Source organism: Anguilla rostrata, chromosome 3, assembly GCF_018555375.3.
Source record: "Anguilla rostrata isolate EN2019 chromosome 3, ASM1855537v3, whole genome shotgun sequence".
In the NCBI taxonomy this organism is placed as follows: Eukaryota; Metazoa; Chordata; class Actinopteri; order Anguilliformes; family Anguillidae; genus Anguilla; species Anguilla rostrata.
The window spans coordinates 29,449,169-29,468,336 of NC_057935.1; the positions used below are offsets into that span (position 1 = coordinate 29,449,169).

The 19,168-nt window shown below is 42.7% G+C and overlaps 1 protein-coding gene across 1 annotated transcript in view; it reads left to right on the top strand.

Annotated features, from left to right (window-relative positions):
* The first annotated feature begins 2,196 nt into the window (after positions 1-2,196).
* The window catches only part of LOC135251986 (testis-specific gene 10 protein-like), a 163,602-nt gene continuing 146,630 nt past the window's right edge, over positions 2,197-19,168 (top strand). The window contains exon 1 of the mRNA XM_064329890.1: positions 2,197-2,721. The gene's annotated coding sequence lies outside the window, so the exon portion shown is untranslated. The remainder of the gene's footprint in view (positions 2,722-19,168) is intronic.

Genomic DNA, 19,168 nt, shown 5'->3' on the forward strand with positions numbered 1-19,168 from the left:
GAACAGAACTATGACATTGGGAACCGTGAGCTGTTGGCGGTGAGGATGGCTTTGGGAGAATGGCGCCATTGGCTTGAGGGCTCTCAAACACCTTTTCTGGTGTGGACCGATCATAAGAACCTGGAGTACCTTCACACAGCCAAACGCCTCAACTCTCGCCAGGCTCGATGGGCACTATTCTTCTCCAGATTTGACTTCACCCTTGCTTACCGCCCCGGGTCGAAGAATACCAAGCCTGACGCCCTCTCCCGCCGGTTTGAACCACCCACCAAGGATCCTTCACCTGACACCATCCTCCCGCGGAGCTGTTTCATCAATGCCATTCACTTGGACATCGAGGAGATGGTTCGTAAGGCCCAGGAGGATGAGGCTGGTCCAAGTAATTGCTCAGCGGATCGTCTCTACGTTCCTGCCCAAGTCCGCTCTCAAGTTCTCCTTTGGGGCCACGCATCGCAACTCTCATGCCGCCCGGGGGCCACCAGAACCAGGACATTTATTCAGAGACGTTTTTGGTGGCCCTCCATGAAACAAGAGATCTTGGACTTTGTGGCTGCCTGCTTGGTCTGTGCCCAGAACAAACCCTCTCACCACCCACCCTCAGGTCTGTTACAACCCCTCCCCATCCCACACCGCCCCTGGTCTCACATAGCGTTAGATTTCATCACAGGCTTACCCCCATCCAACACTTTCACCACTATCCTCACCATAGTTGAGGTTCTCTAAAGCTGTTCACTTCGTTCCCCTCACCAAGCTTCCCTCTGCTAAAGAAACCGCCAACCTACTCATTCATCACGTTATTAGACTACACGGCATCCCCACTAACATAGTTTCCGATAGAGGCCCCCAGTTCACTGCACGTTTCTGGAAAGCCTTCTGCTCACTGTTGGGTTCCTCCATTAGTCTATCCTCAGGATTTCACCCCCAGACCAATGGCCAGACCAAGCGGGCCAATCAAGTTATCGAAACTGTCCTTAGATGCCTCTGCTCCAAGAATCCCTCCTCATGGTCTTATCAGCTACCCTGGGCAGAGTATGCCATAAACTCACACACCTCCTCTTCCAAACTTTCTCCATTCGAGTGCTGCCTAGGGTACCAGCCGCCTCTGTTCCCTAGTCAGGAGGAGGAGGTGGGGGTCCCCTCAGCTGAAGCCTTCATCCGGCGCTGCAGAAGGACATGGATCGCTCGCCTCAACTTGCTTCGCGCCAGCGCCAGGATGAAGGTGACGGTCGATCGCCGCCGCTCTAAAGCCCCCTCCTACAGAGTTGGACAGCGTGTTTGGCTCACCACCAGAGACATTCCCCTACGTGTTGAGTCCCAGAAGTTAGCTCCTCGTTTTATTGGCCCCTTCCCTATTGTTAAAATCCTCAGCCCCACTGCTGTTATATTAAAGTTACCCTCCACCATGCGCAGAATTCACCCCACTTTTCATGTTTCCCGCTTAAAACCCGTTGTTACCCATCCCTCTGCCCTGCCCCTGACCCCCCCTCCCCCCGACTCATTGATGGTGGTGATGCCTACACCGTGAACAAACTGCTGGATGTTCGCGTCGGGTCGCGGCCTTCAGTACCTGGTGGACTGGGAAGGCTACGGCCCCGAGGAAAGAAGCTGGATCCCCTCTCGCTTCATTTTGGATAAGCAGATTGTTAAGGACTTTCATGTCAAACACCCTGTGCCACCGGTGAAAACGCCAAGAGGCGTTTCCTGGGGGGGGGGGGTACTGTTGTAGTCTGTATTCCCGGTCACTTGTCTCCCCAGTACTGTCTCTGTGTCTGTGTTCCCTGAGCTGCTTCACTCCCCTGTACTTGTGTGATTTCACTATTCGGGGGTTCCGGGTTTTCGTGGTTTCCCCCCTTCTTTCCAGTCTCGCTTTACTTCCTGCTTATTTCTAGTTTTACTAATTTCTACTAATCCCTACTAATTTATAGATTGTAAAGTACTAACCTCGCTAATATACTAACATGTGAATATTACTAATGGACTAACACACACTAGTTTTGGGTTTTTGATAGTTTAGATCACTATACTAATACATTAACCAGTCTCCCCTTTTCCATGCTGCGCTGTAGCTCCGCCCCTTTTCTTTCTAGCCTGCTCTAACGCTGAGTTCTGCAATTGCCTGCACCTGTCTCTTGCTCTGACTGCACCTCTCTCTCTGCACGTGTTCTGCCGGCTTCACCCAGGCCGTCTATTATCATTGTTGTCTATGTGATTCCAGTCCGCGTTTTGTCGGTCCCCTGTCATTGAATTAGTTTTCCTAATGTTCTTCACCTGGATGTTGTTTGTTACTCCTCCCTCACTCACTTAACCCCTCCTTGATTGTTACCTTCCCCAGTGTGTAAATGTCAGTCTTTTCCACCAGCTCAGAGTCAGAACGTTGATCGAATTCATTGTGCCGATTGTTAGTAAGCCTTTGTCTATCGAGATTCCTGCGACACCCCTTTGTACGACTTCGAGTTTGCCTGCCCCTTTTGGTTTTGTTTGCTTCTGGTTTGACCTTTGCTTTGCCTTGACTTCTCTTTTGCCTGTCCCTTTGTACCTTCGCCATTCTGATCTCCTGTTTTTTTTGCCTGTTTTTTCACTATTCTTTTGGAAACTCGATTCGGCACCGTCCTCTCTCTGATTACCTGGCTTCGAACCTCGGACTGAATAAAGACAACGTTTTTTGGATTTCCCTGTCTGCGTGTGGGTCCTTACACAGAACATCACAGGTTGCCTCTATCAGTAAGTACTAAAACAAAGATTAGATCCATTCTTTTATGTATCTGGACTGGTTTCTAGACAATATATGCTGATTGTTCCATATTATGCATGAATGTGGAGAGAAATTATGTTTGAAAGCAATCTTCCAAGCTTCAAGAGCTTGTTTGTGAAAATTGGAAAGCTTGAGAGGCAGTTTATTACACTTATAATTACAAGATAACAAATCTTAGGCCACCACATTTGTCAAACAACAAATTAGGAATATAAAACCACTGACTATTATTTTTAGACAAACATTGCTTAATCCAATTGATCTTGAAAATTTGATTGATTGTTAGAAAATCCAATGCATTAAATGCATTTGCTTTTTCAATACAAAGCATATTCAGCTCCTCCTGTAAAGAATGCAATTTTAATTTATCTTCATCATTAGAAAGTGGTATATTTAAAATATCATTTATTTCTTTTAAAATGTTAGCATTTTTCTGAATATTGTTCGCCAAACTTGATGGAAAATTTCCTACATTTAAATTTAAACAATTCCCATTTAGAAATAAATGAGAGATCATTCCTAGTTTGGAAGCTATTTATAATTTCCTTATTCTATCCTTATCCTAATTTCCTCATGAAAATGCACTTTTGTACGTCGCTTTGGATAAAAGCGTCTGCCAAATGAATGTAATGTAATGTAATGCCTAAACAATAGGAGGATTGTTGCAGGAAAGAAGAATTAAGTTTCCAGTATCCTGGAATTCTATGTTGTCTGGATTTTCATGAGATAAGACAAGATCAATTCCAGCATGGTCCGTTAGAGGAGCAGGAGAGATATTGCTTGAGCATAAGGAGGGTGCCAGAGAACCAGAGATAAGCCAAAGATCAATGCGAGATTTCTGAGAAGTCAGCTTTGAACCATGTTGAAGCAGATGAGTTTGGATGTGCAAATCTAAACGCATCTAGTAATGATAGACAGCTACAAAAGTCATTCATTACTAAGTTTAAGTTACTTGTTCTACCTCTCGGGGGAACTCTGTCAACATACAAATCTGAGGCCTCATTGAAGTCACCAGCAGTAATGAGTGTGGCTGAAGGGAATTTATTTTTTAGAGTGAGTATCTTGGACAACTCCAGAAGGATTGCGTTATTTAGGGTGGTCCTATTAAAACCATAAGCATTGGCTAAAATAATTAACCTTTTAGCGCAAAGCCCCTAGTGGTCGGCATGCTGGCGTGCCGAGATTACTGAACTCAGACATTCAGTGCTACTGCAAGCAAAGTATGCATTAAAAACAGAAACGCGTTGTTTTAGTTTCATTAGTAGACGATACGCGACAACTATGCCGAATACGGAGTTTTGCAGCACCACCATTGTCGCTCTGGTCGTTCATTTAACACGCATCCCCTCCCTGCAGTCTCATCTACAACTACACCCCCCACCCATGACATAATGGACAATATTGTCTATCTTGGCATTCATAAAAATATTCTTTCACCACTAAAAAATCGTATTCCGTCATAGCAACAAGATAAACCCGACAATAGCCCTAAAATATGCCAATACAGCAGTGAAAACGCTGCTCACTGAATAACCAGAAAAAGTTTTAAAAAATGATACCATGTCATTCTACAGTCAAAATCTGGGACTAGATATTGCATAAATATACAACCTTACTGTTGGTTTTACGCGCAGAGATGTCTCTTTTGAGACTGAGTGGTCATATATTGTCGTGGACAAACCGTTTGTGAAATCTAGGCGCATTTGTGATACCTGGGTACCTTCCAAAATAGCTGTGAGTAATACCACGTGTTATTTATGGCATTGTCGCCCGTTTTAGTACAGTCTGGCTTGATTGATAATTCATTTATTCAGTAGGTGAGAGTATAAGGTTTCTAACGATGTATAACATGTCTAATTTTGCTTTTGGAATAGCATTTTTTTAGGTCAGCGTAACCAAAATTTTTCTTCTCATTCTATCTGGTAGCAGTAAAAGACGCTGCACCAAACAAAACGTTGTCAACGATTTTTCGTAATTTCTTGGAAAATACTATTATTATTGAGGACTTCTGGGCATAGCTAAGTCATATGTTTGCTGATAGACCTAGCTGACATCATTTTCTGGAGCAAAACAGAAGCGAATATAACAGTATCATTGATTTACTGTCTCTGTCTCCATCTACTGAACATAGATAAGATTTTCATCATTGCTATGTAAGTATTAGCCTACTGCTCAAAATATTTCGGTTAAATACATTATTTTTCAAATTGAGTGTCTTTAAATAGGTTAGTGATATTATAAAATATGTATATTTGACACTAATGTAAGCGTTGGTTAGTAGTGTAATAGTTTTTGTGAAGCATTCAACAGTGATGACCTGAGAGTTGGAACATTGCCAAAACGTGGTGGACGGTTGAAAATGGTTTTCATGTCCTCCCATCCCCATACAAGAAAACATACAAGAGTACAGAAATACATACAGGAGTTAATTAACACATTTAGGTACTGTACCGCATTGTGTGACAATATTTTTGCATTATTTTTTAATATGATAGTAATGTTTTATCTTAAACCTTCATAGGGGGCTCATTTATATGCTTTATAATGGACAAAAAACATTTTATTCATTTTTGGGAGAGATTTTGGATATGTTTCTGGACCCCTAACTATTTTAGACCGCTGTACTGATGGAAAGCTTGTAATTCCCACTTGAAAATGATGCAACAGTGAGTTCCTTGAGTCGAAACAGTTGATTTGTAGTGAAATACGTGACTATGTTATGATTTACAGCAATGCATATTTTAGACATTTTGGATAGATTTGGAGAGGCTGGGTACAGGGTGCTTAGTTTTTGCTTCATACATCTATAGTAGTTCTACATATACACCCTTAGATTTTATGAAACTGTGCTGAAGAAGTTTTTGATCCAGCATGTATAGTTTAACCAGCTGTATATATTGTGACGACCCTCGGTCACAGATGAGGCAGAGACGAGATTTTCGTGCTCAAATTGCTCCAGCTGAGCTTTGTTTTATTCGACACAAATTAAGCAAGCAAGCAATGTACAGCACCAGGTATTCAGCTCTTCTCTCTTAATTTAGCAGTTTCACTCTCTCCCTCCCACACTCAAACACACAGTTTTATTCCCTCCCCGTAAGCAAATTACCAACGATTTCCGCTATGCACCGCTATGTACATGCTAACAGTTATTTACAACAATTATAGACATTTTATACAACCCCCCCCCCTCCCCGAGTTCAGCGACAGACCCACTAGCCAGCTAGCTAGCTAGTCTTTGCCAGGATCGCCACATAGCCCCCACTCAAGGGGTCCTCAGTCTCCTGACAACCCCGCAGACCGCAGTGTACTCACAAAGTCCCGCAAGTGACCTGGCAAACGTCGCTGTCGCGTCGGACGAGTCCGAGGGTCCGGTGCGGCCTCCTCAGCCGCCGGTGTATTCGCTGGAGCATTGGAGGGGACTGGGCTCGCAGGAAGGCGTGTAGGGCTAACTCATCTTGCACTGCTATGCCGAACTGCGGGTAGCCCTCCTTGGCGAAGAGCTGCACGTCTGCAGCCAGCGTCCCCAGGCTCTCACCTTCCTGTTGGCAGTGGCTAGCTAGCTTCCCCCAGCTGGTCTCGGTCACGTGCCTTCTCCCGTAGCGCTGTTCGAGCACCGCCGTCAGGGGTTGCAGGCTGTCTTGCTGGGCAGGGTCGATATCGAGTAGAACTTGTTGCGCTGGCCCTTCCAGCGCAAGGGCTAAATGGTACGCCGTCTCCCCCTCACTTCAGCCACTGTGCTGGGGCGCCAGCTGTACTTAGGCTAGGATTGGCTCAAGCGGTGTAGCCCCAGAGAACTTCAGGAGCTTGGCGTGCATTTTCGGCACGGGCGTCGTTCGCGAGTGCGTAGCTGCACCATCGCTGGTCGCCGGTGGAATGAGGCGTGCTGCGCTGGCGCCATCAGGTCTCTCTGGCTGTCAGCTAGGCTCCTGCCACCTCGGGCTCGTCGCCGCCCGTGCAATGGTTGCCTTATTCCTTGCTAGCTCTCCGATGGACACTTCCAGTGCCGCGATCTCGTCTCTCAGGTACCACTCCATGCAGATCCCACTTCTGACACCAATGTGACGATCCATGGTCACAGAGATTTTCATGCTCAAATTGCTCCAGCTGAGCTTCGTTTTATTCGACAGAAATTAAGCAAGCAAGCAATATACAGCACCAGGTATTCAGCTCTTCTCTCTTCATTTAGCAGTTTCACTCTCTCCCTCCCACACTCAAACACAGTTTTATTCCCTCCCCGTATGCAAATTACCTACGATTTCCCCGTCATGCACACGTCACAGTCAGCCAATCACAGACAACAGACATCAAGCAAGCAGTGACGTAAGGGGTGGGAGACAACACAGCACGGGCACAGAGAGGGAGGGGGAGCCTTAGCAGGAAGCTAACACAGACACTCATTCATGCTATAGTGGCTATCTACATGTGCATTTGAACACGATTATTTACAAGACCACTCTACAAAATCCCACTGGCTATTTACAGTTAAGCACCGCTATGTACATGCTAACAGTTTGGCTATTTACAACAATTATAGACATTTTATACAACCCCCCCCCCCCCCCCAAGTTCAGCGACAGCCCCACTAGCTAGTCTTTGCCAGGATCGCCACAATATGCAATCTCTCAGTATTTCATTGCAAACTAAAAAAGTGCAAATTCATTTTAGATTTTTTGTCTAGACAATTGCATTTGTGGCACTTTATTTCTTCCAAAATTATGAATATAAACTAATCTGCATTAGTATTGTAAATTGTACAAATGTCTTGCTTCTTTTAAGCCATTTTTCAAGTCTCTGTGGTGTTCACATCTGGAGTTATAAAGCTTTAAATAGGGTACCCCCTAAATGGGCAAGGATTGGCAAAATTTGGCATGTGCACTAAGGGGTTAATGAATCACCAATTTGAACAATGGTTAAAATCCATCTGCCATCAGAAGAAAGATGTGATTCAATAATAGATCCATTAAAGCTACAGTCAAATAAGATCATAATGCCCCTGGAATGATTAGAACCATGACAAGAAAGAGCTTTCCCACCCCACTGATTGCGCCAGAATGTTTCATCTCTTTGACATGAGTGCGTTTCTTGTAATTAAATGTCCTTTTTCGTGTTTTTCAAAACAAAAATAAAGCTTTCTTTTGTTTATTTCTCTCATCCCTCGTACATTAAGAGAAAAACGAAACAGAGAAAATTGTGATATAACACTAAAAACAAAGTTACCTTACAGGTAGAAACGTGAAAGTGTGTAACCTTTGGAAAATGTGGAACAAGTGCAAAACTGCAGGGTTCTTGCTTGAAATCCTTCAAAATGCTTGAATTCTAATGTGGTGTTTTCAAGGTTGGGAAAGTGCTTGGATTTTGAATAAAGCACTTGAAAGTGCTTGCAATTTGTTAATGTAATTATTGACATAATAAGAAATTTCAATCTGATTGAATGAATTCACTTTGGATAAAGAAATAAAATAAGTCAGAGAGACCCAATTGATTGCTTTTGCCCATGGCTCCGCTCTGATCTGTCGGTCTGTTTTTGATGTGTGTGGCTTGCGAACAAGCTGGTGAAGGGGAAACTGCATGCCATGGGCATGTCTAAAGGGGTGGCATGGGGTGGCATCACCCCCCCCCAAAATATGATTAGCACCCCCTGGTGCCCCCCAACACCATTGGGCTAGAGTACTGTCAATCTGACAATGCCCAACGACATTGGATCAATCGCTGCCTGATTCGCTGCCAATCGCTTGTGCAGTGCCACTTGTCATGTAATACCACCTGTATTAGGGTACAGGGCACTGCACAAGAGCCTGAAAATTGTGCCCAATGTTTTCTAAGCCAAATTTCAACGCTGTATTTATTTCTGATAGAATTTTCTGATTTCCCATGGGCCCCCCCTGACTTCTTGGTCCCCCCTGTGCCACCTCATTTAAAAAATCCTGGAATCACCCCTGCCGTGAGCGGGCAGCAGCATCGATAAAAATATGCCAGGGGTTGCCATTTTAAGGAGAGATGAAATGCAGGCTTACTGTACTAGATGCTGCTCTAGTTGGATTTTTTCAACATATGTGTTCTTGCATCTGCCAACAACACTCCTTTTAGGCATTGTGTTATGAGTTAATAGTACAACTGAGATTTAATGGCATTAATGTTAACTATGTAGCAAGCTATCAATGGTATAAAAAAGCAGTACTGACTAGCTAACGATATACGGTTTGTTTTCCTCGAGTGACGTCACATGACAAATGTCATAAAAACGAATATTTTCCATAAAAGCTTGGTGTATGCACTGTTAAAAGTTGTTTTATATTATTTACATTAAGAGTTGAGCGGTGGTTGAGCCACCAAAGATTTAATGGGTCACTGTAGTATCTACTAAAAAACAGAGCTTGCGTTTTTAAATGCTTCATACATGCCCTTTATGTAAGACAGAAAAAAAAAATATCAGCTTCAATATAACATTGACAATTTTAATTCATACTAGGTGTGGAAGGGTCAATGTAGTGCCCCAAAACTCTGTTCTAAATGTGCTTATTTTCATATATAAATATCATAGAATTGTGGGAAATGCACTTAAAAAATGTCAGACCCCCAGACCCCCGTCTCATTAGGACCCCCCCAATCCCTATAACATGGTTACGCCCTTGAGCCTACTAGTCAGTTATTTAAAGTATTATAGGCCTACTACTCTCATCTGGTGTAGGCTACCATGATTAGGCTAATCAATTAATAGGCCTATCTCAATATTATTGACAATATCATAATGATACATTTAGATTAAATATGAACATGAAATAAACAATATAGGCCTAGCCTATATAAAATCAGTCTTAAGAACTGAAATACAACCAGTTAAGGTAAATGGATATACATGTTGGTTTTGACATGTTAATGTGCCTATCAATTTTAGCCTACCAAAGTTGCGAAGTGCCGGAAAAGCTTTGACAATACACCTTGAAAGTGCTTGAAAAGTGCTTGAATTTGACTTGAAAAGGTGCAAGAACCCTGAAACTGAGAATTATGATACACCCCTATGTTATACTGTGCTGCTGACTCAAACACAGCATTGCAAACTTAAGAGAAAGACATTTTGTTCAACACTGTAGAGGAAATTAAGGGGGGAAACCTCCTGACTGCGGAAAAATTAAAGCAACATATTAATGAGCACTGCCCCCCAACAAAAACAGATGATGGAACAAGGGGTACAGTATCTTTCAATGGCTTAGTACAATATAGAGGAAATAAATCAAAATCTTCATTCAATGGATAAAACATAAGGTCAGCAAATAAACAGATTCATTAGGAAAGAGAACAGGATATCCTGTAAGAAGCAGAGCACAGGCAAGGAGGCCAAAACTGTAGAGAAAGGTAACTGGCGCCCACTGCCGATAATAAACATAAATAAAATATATATAGAAATGAAATAGAAAGAAGAAAAAAAATAGCTGAGCCTTCTGAAACAGTCCGAGGCATACTGTCTAAACCACATGTGTCAAACTCAAGGCCCGCGGGCCAGATGTGGCCCGCCACGGCATTTTATGTGGCCCGCGAGTGCTTAATTGGTCTTAAAATAGGTCTTTGCTGCTTTAAAGCGTGCATTAACCATAAACTACATTTCCCACAATGCATGGTGATTGTTACCCGCGAAGTGACGGCATCCCGCCACTAGATCGCAGGTGTATCCAGTGTTTAATTAATGCTACAAGTGAAATTGAGAATATCCACAAATGATCCCGATATGTCCAGGAAGAGAAAGATTGATGCAGATGGAAGGCAGTTTCAAGAAAGATGGGAAGGCGAATACATGTTTGTGCTTCAAGGAGAAAAACCGGTATGTCTTTTGTGTTATGAGGCGGTGTCGGTCGTCAAAGAGTACAATCTACGTCGCCACTTTGACACCAAACATGAAGCCAAGTATGCCAAAGTTAGCCTTCAAGAAAAACAACAAATTGAGGGCAAACTAAAAGGCAAACTGCGATCGCAGCAGAATGTGTTCACCAAAGCCACAACCAAAAACGATGCAGCAGTGAAAGCTAGCTTTATGGTGGCTGAAGAAATCGCCCGCGCTTCAGTCTTTTTCAGAGGGTGCGTTTTTGAAGCAGTGCATGCTGAAGGTGTGTGAGCAGGTGTGCCCCGACCAGATACAGACTTTTAAAAATGTCAGTTTGTCAAGAAACACCATCGCGGACCGAGTCAAAGAGCTAGCAGCAAACCTGTCAACACAGCTGGCCGAAGAGTCACGCAGTTACACAGCTTTTTCATTAGCTGTTGATGAACGCACAGACAACACGGATACGGCACAGCTAAGCTAATAGGTAAGTATTTTTAAAAACCTAATTAAAATATGATAAAATGTATTTCAACCAAAAATAAGAATAGTTAAACTGAGTGCAATTTAGTGATTGTTCTTGCATTTTGTTTTGTGTTTGTTGTTTTCAGAACATCATCAATGGATGAGGATGGTGGAGGGGATCCACTTGGTGTGTTCAAGGACAGGCAGCATATCCTCATCATTTTCAACTCATAGTTGTGAACTGAGACAACCCTATTTTATTATTTTGAGTTTATTACATATACTGCTTTTTGTGTAGTAATGTATTTGTTGTTTACAGGTTTATGCACACATGTTTACTCCTGCAAGTCTGTGTGCAGCCATTTGTTTTTGTAAAATGCTACATCTGTCACACATGTTCTTAGCAGCTCACTATAGTTGGTTGTACGTTATTCTGACCCTCTCGACTGTGACAATTTTTTTGAAGAAAGTTAATGTGTTTTAATATTTTTCTTTGAATAGTTTGATCATTGATAAATAGAGTAATGTGGGTTTCTTAACCTGACAAATTAAAAGGATTTATGTTATAGTAACAGAGCAACAAGCAACACTTTTTTTTTTACATCTATGCATATGCATATGTAATATTTGTAACTTTAAGTAATAAATACAGAAAGTTATTTAACAATATATTACGAAGTAGTTACATTTATTTTACATTATATTTGGTGACATTTAGTTACATTTATACTGTACAGTTACATCTGGCCCTTTGAGGGCAACCATTATGCTGATGTGGCCCTCGGTAAAAATGAGTTTGACACCCCTGTAAACAGTATAAATAAATGTAATGGGCCTCATTCACCAACCGTTCTTAAGAAGAATTTTCTTCTTAAAACCCACTTACGCAGCTTTCACGAAGATTCTGACATTCACCAATGTTTTCTTATTTGGGATTTGTTCTTAGGTAAGCACAGAATCTATGCACACTCAAGAGCACACTTATGCACATTTGAATACTGACATGTTTGTGCAAAATAATTGGTTATTGCGTTTTCTTCAATTCTACAGTTGTATAATATTAGCCTATAGGATTTAAATTACAATAATATTTTCATCATTTATAATATTTTTAAATAATTATTTTCATTATTTTACAAAGCATTTTATATGAAAAAATGCTTTGACCAGCGGTTTTCATCAGAAAAAGACGTTACGTGTGAACACAGCCTAACTTTGTTTAGCTACCAAGCCACATTAGATACTAACGTTAGTTAAGTCTAGGTATCTTTATGTAATGTCAACTAACTAGCTTCGCTGGCTAACGTAACTTAATTCAGTATATGAATATCTATGTAAGTTAGCTAGTGTAGCCGAGGGTTATGAGTTGCGCGTATACTTATGAAGTTAATAAAATAACAACACAGAGGCTCTGTAGTGTGAACTCAAAACAGCACACGTTTCATTTCTCCCCTCTCGTCAACCGCAGCGCATAACACATTCACCACTTCCGTTCTCTAGCTTTCACAACAAAAGCCCCTAGACATCTAGGCCCACACTGCCCACCAGAGGGAACTCAACAAAATAGCTTACATACCTCCCCTCCTCCAAAAAGAAACGTCCTCGTTTCTAAACAGTAACATTATGAATGCAATAAACACATTATTTGACTTTTTTGACGACATCGGGATCAGCAGTTATGCCACCGATGTGCCACGATTTTTTAATAAGTATAATAAACAAAAAAACAATGATTATTTATGTGTACTTGTCTGTTCGAACGTTGTAATTGCTATTTACTAGAATTAGCCAGTAGATGGAGCTCTAATACAAGTGTGAACCGCAGCAGCTGATGCGCTACTTCTCTAATAAGACGTCTGTCACTTGTGCCTCATCCAATATTCTCCACTGCAAGACTTGTCTGCACAGATTCGATTGTCGCAATAAAGGTATGTATATTTAGTGAAAGTTTTTAATTAAATGCGTTTATACGACCACTATGTTTATCAATCCTCATTATCAAGCGAGCGAGCTAGCTAACATATTTGGTTCGCTTTAGCAAGCTAGCTGGCTAGCAAGCCTTTATGAAGTGGCAGTGAACACATAAGCAGCGTAGGATCTACATCGCTGTATTCTCAAATAAATAACCAGCCAAAATAAAATGGCGATTGAATGTATCACACATTTGTTTTTTTCAATCTGAGATAATGATATTAGCTACTATATGATTCTGTGTAAATAGCCAACGCGTGATTGCAAGCGAGTGTGTCATCTAGTCACGCGTCATCGTAGCAAGCTAACCAGACAGTAAAAACGCAGATAAAACACTTCTAACATGGATAATTTTAAGCCATGTTATCTAGCTTTGTTGTGATAACATGAGAGAAGGATTGCTGTTGGAGAAGTGAATCAACCAACAGTTAGCGCGGGTAACCTGCACGAAAGCGCATTGTAGTTTTTTTCACGTATTTCATCCAGTCAATTTAATTTCATCTAACGTTACACTTGATTCACTCTTTAGCTCCGCTAGATAATGTCTTACTCTTTGAGATCATGTAGTAGAAATAAAATAAGAAAATATAATTAATGTACTGATAATAGATACTAAGAAATAATAATAAATTAATAACAACAACAACAATAATCATAATATTCATAAAAATACATGTTTGAAACTGGAAAACGGATTTTTTAAAATTATTTTTTTATAGAGATGACTGGAAAAGAAAGGAGTAAAAGCAAGGTGTGGAGTTATTTTGATTATATATATATATATAATATATATATATATTTAATTTAATATCATCTTTTACTTTTTTTATCTAAAAAGTTCTTTGTGTGTTTATTTTTATTTTTATTTGTTTGCTTATAAGTTAAATGTTCTTAAATATAGAAACTTTAATAAAATATAAGTTTTTCAAATTGATTTGAAAATGTTGCACTTTTTGACAAAATATCGGTCAAAACATCGGTAATCGGTAGGCTAGGACTCTCCAAAATCGGGATCGGCATCGGACCCAAAAATCTGGCATCGGTCGGGCTCTAATACATACATTGAACAATGTGCTATTACAGTGAGAAAACATGTTAATCCACATTGTCACATACTTTCCTTTCTCCACTTTACAAACATGCAACCATCAAAACCTTCAAACAAATCAATTAACGATAAGTGACAAAGTCCTTGAAACGAACTGGTGGTCTCCCAGTTCTTCCAGAATGAGACATGGTCTGTCGTGGCTCACTGGTGCCTGTAACATGAACAGTCCCGGTGCCACCAGCGGCTCCTCAGTCCCACATTCCCCATCTGGCGACCCCTCATCCTGAAGGAAGCATGAAGAGGAGAAGTTGGGAAGCTGCTCGAAGAACCAGCAGGCATCAGCAGTGCGTAGAGTTTCAGTCTATCATAATGGACTACCTGCTTCTGTCCATTCAAAGGATTGTCAATACGATAGGTGAGTCCAGGTTCCCCCTGAGAGTCCAACACCGCCAGGACCCTGTAGGGTCCCTTCCAGTGGGGAGCAAGTCTCATACGGTCCTCCATAGGATTATGCAGCCATACCAGATCCCCTTCTGCATAGGGCCGGTGACGGACCGCTCCATCATAGTACTGCCTTTGTTCTTCGTGGGCGTCGGCACCACACTGCCTGGCACCACTAAAAGCAGTCTCCAGCCTCTCCGCCAGAGAGGTCACAAAGTAAAGGAGTGTAGTTGGTGCAGGCATGAACAGATATGTTATAGGCAAAAGCCACGTTTCAGATAATCATCCCATTCACCTTCGCAGGCAAGCAACAATTTGGCCAGCTGGTCAATGAGAGTCTGATTAAACGTTCAACTATTCCATCTGACTTGGGATTATACGGTGTGGTGCGTGTTTTCTTAATCCCTAAAAGTTGACACAGTCTCTGAACAATCTCAGCTTCAAACTGCTGGCCCTGATCACTGTGAACCACTTCTGGAATTCCATGTACTAGCACATAGTCCTCAAACAAACATTGTGCTACCGATTAGGCCATTTGATTAGGAAGAGCATACAGATTTACAAACTTGGTAAAGTAGTCCTCTACTTCTAACACATATCTGTTTCCGTTAGAAGTCACTGGTAATTCAAGAATGTCAGTTGTCACTCTCTGGAATAGCTGAGTCGCTTGGGACCCCAACATTGGTGCTTGATGCCTAGGCACAGGGGCCCTGCAGGTTTGACATGGGATGCACTGCTCACACCACTGTCAAATATCTTTGAACATAGAGGGCCAGGAACAAGTTTGCTTTGCTCGTTCCCATACTCCTTCTGCTGAGAAATGCGCCGATGCAGGGCCTCGATGAAGGTGCTGCAGCACACCAGGGATAAGCAAGGAGGGCACAACCACTTGACACTGAGCATCCCCCGTAAGGGAGGAATTCACCGTCCGGCAGAGTAGCCCATTCACAACAGAAAGACGAGGATATCATTCCATAATTTCCGAAGCCACCGGGAGCTACCTATCATCTGCCCCTGAGGTGGTCGAGATTCACTCCTCTCAATCCAATCCAACACCCTACCAATATCTGGATCGGTCCGTTGCAGTTCTTTCATTCCAGTCCCATCATGTGACAGTGCGTGCATGAAAGACAAGTCATCTGACTCACTGTCCATTTCCACATGCTGCCCCCCTGTGGTGAGGTCAGAGGCCTGGGGGTCCACAGCGGGTGGCTGAGACAACAGAGTGTCTGTCTGGGGAACACTTGACTCCCTGTTCGTTCCTACGGCATTCACCTGGGTGGTTGCTTCTCGTGAGGTGTCATTTACATACCAGGCTCAGGATCCTGAGATCGCCGTGAGAGAGCATCAGCATTAGTATGCCATTGTCCATCCTTGTGCTTTATGACCCAGTTGAAAGGATCCAGCTCCAATAGCCATCTTGCTCTTTTTCCTGTGGGGTCCTTGTCAATAGACATGCCGCGGAGGCCCAATAGAGGCTTATGATCTGTTATAATGATGATTGCAGCTGATCCGATGTAGTGTCTGAATTGGCGTACAGTCCACACTATGGCCCACATCTCTCTATCAAACGTGGACCAGCGCCTTTCGGGTGGGAGTGAGCGACTGACTAGCATACACCACCACTCTCTCTAGTCCTTCCCTGTCTTGAATCAACACGGCCCCCACTGCTTCCATGGAGGCATCCGTGTACACTTTAAAGGGGATGTTAAAGTCAGGCATAGTGACAACCGGGGCAGATGAGAGCACCCCTTTCAGATACTCAAAGGCTGAATTACATTCAGTTGTCCATTGGAAAGCTGTGTCTTTACACGTTAGGTGATGCAGAGGAGCTGCACGCTGGGCAAAGTCCTTAGAGTATTAACATGGTGGTTGAATGTGACACTTGCCAGTTGTCTTTAGGCAACAACAAAAAAAATGTGCTTAATTGTTTTATTATTCAGTCATTTAAATGTATTTTAAGACTTATTTTTCTAAGTCTAAATTTCCCACTATGAAAGTTCACCCGAACTGTCTGGGCATGGTAAGGAGAACTGTCTGTTAGCTATGATTGACAGACCGTGCCCCGTTACCATAGCTAGCTCCATGATACTCGCTCATCTTGGGAGACTGAATTTTCACAAGCTAGCTAACTTAGTATATCAAGTATCGATAGCTAAGAACGTTGACTTATATCCAATAATAATTTTTGCTAGTTAGCTAGCCAAGTTAAGATAAAACCACAACTATAATGTCCTTATGAAAGCAAACTAGCTAGCTAACATTATATTATGAAAGCAAACTACATAGCTAGCTAACGTTAACTAACTAGCTATAAATGAATATAACCAACCATAAATAATCTAATAGTCCTTAAAAGGCACTCAGTCCCAGTAGAAGATTGAATTAAACCTTTTAAAGTTATATATTTTCTGAAACGTTATCAATTCCGCTTGGCCACAGTGAGTGAAACTAGGCGATCTGAGCGTATAGTTTCTATGTAAATTACGTCAGAAGGATTCAGCCTTGCTGTTTGCTACCTAAACTTCACAGCACACTTGTAGCAGGACGGTGTGTCCAGTCAGATTTCTTTATGGGGCGTGGAAAGGGGAGTGGGTACTGTACGTGTGACGCACCAAGTCGAGAACATTCTCAACCGCTTGAAAATAGGACGATAAATTTAAAATGCATATTTCTCCTAAAATAAAGAACGGACATATTTAATACTTTACTCATCGTGTTTCTTCAAGGCCTCTTGGGCAAATAGCACATAAAACCGAGAAAGTGTGAAAACCACCATGTTACTCCTTTAATAAAATGCCTATAGTAAGAGCTCAGGCCCACAAACGCTCTCACTTGTTCGATTCCGTGGTGTAGGCCAAGTTCTGACTTTGTCGGTTTTTCCAGGGTCCGGCTGTAGGCCATGGCGAGAAACAACATGCCCCAGGAATAGTACATGATCTCCAGCCAGATGGCACTTCCTGGGGTTTAGTCTAAGGCCTGCCGCCTGAATCCTGGAGAAGACTTTCACGCAGACTGGTGAGATGGCCCTCAAATGTGGGGCTGTATATCAGAACATCATCGAGGTACACCATGTACACCTGCCATGGAAGCCCTCTGAGCACTAGCTCCATCATGCGCTAAAACGTCGCAGGTGAGTGAGGCCCATAGGCATCGACTGCCACTGGTAGAGGCCCCTGCCCGTCGTGAAGGCCGTTTTCTCTCTGTCTTCCTCAGCAACCTAAACCTGGCAGTAGCCATTAGAGAAATCTAAAGTGCTAAATCACTGGGAGCCCGCTAACGCATCCAAGGTATCATCCACCCTGGGAAGGGGATGAGAGTCTTTCACTGTTATACTGTTCAAGCGACGATAGTCAATACAGAATCTCCACTCACCATTCTTCTTCTTTACTAGGACGACAGGCGAGGTCCAGGGGCTGCAGCTCTCCTCAGTTACCCCATCAGCTAACAGGGCCGCCACCTGCCTGTCTATTTTTCTCTTTTCTGGTGAGGTCCGGCAGGCGCAGGGGAGGATGATCACTGGTTTTGATGTGATGTCTGATGAGTGTGCATTTGCCAGTCACCCCTTTTGACATGCTAAATATTTCCTTGTGTTCTGCCAGCAATGCAACCAATTGCGCCTTATGTTGCCGACTAGCCAGAGACTCCTCCAGCGACACAAAAGGCACATCAGTGGATGAAATAGCGGAGACTGTCTCAATGGGGACCTGTGGGAGTGACACAAGCTCAGACTCATCCACGGAGAAAAAGTCCCCCAGGTGCATGCCCTCTCTCAGTATAATGTCCTGATCTGTAGGGTTTAACACACGGGCTGTAGTAACCCCATCCTTCACCAATGTCACTGTGTGAGCCACGACACACTCACTTTTATTCTGGAGGTTGGGCGTTAAGTAGCCCACAAAGTCAGGAAGCTGGTCAACGGGTCTGGCCGAGGACACTCTTACAGGCACCAGCATCTCGCTGAGGGGGGCAGTGTCATGGCAGTTGCAATGGAAACATTACAGCACTCAGGAATCAAGTCTTTACCACTCAAAAGTGGAATACTAGTGTCCCATAATTGCAGTCTACCACGGGCAAGGTCCAAGAGGGCTTAGTTAGAGACAAGAAAGTCCAGGCTGAACAGTGCTGCTTGTGTAGACCCCCTAAGTATGTAGAAAACATGCTGCCAGGATTTATTACCCAGATGTGGCAGTTAAGGTGCCCAATGTGTCAAGCATCTGGCCATTCACAGCACGTGCAGCAATACGGTATTTAGGGGGCGCTTGCGCAGCGCTGGAACAGACATGCAGAAATCGGCACTGATAAATGACTCTGTTGCTCCTGAATCCACTAATATGTTGATTTCAGTTCTTTCAATGCTCCCCCTCACATATGAGCAGAGGTGGGTAGTAACGCATTATATTTACTCCGTTACATTTACTTAAGTAACTTTTTGAATAAATTGTACTTGTAAGAGTAGTTTTAATGCAACATACTTTTCACTTTTACTCGAGTATATTTGCAAAGAAAAAATGTTACTTTTACTCCGTTATATTCGGCTACATTCCGCTCGTTACTTTTATTTTTTACCCATTTTTTACTCAACGCACGTTCTGTTTGTTTCTTTCTCTCAGAGAGACTTCAGCCAAAGAGGCTGACTGGTCTTTGCTTTGGCGCTGTCATAGCCCCACATGACTCC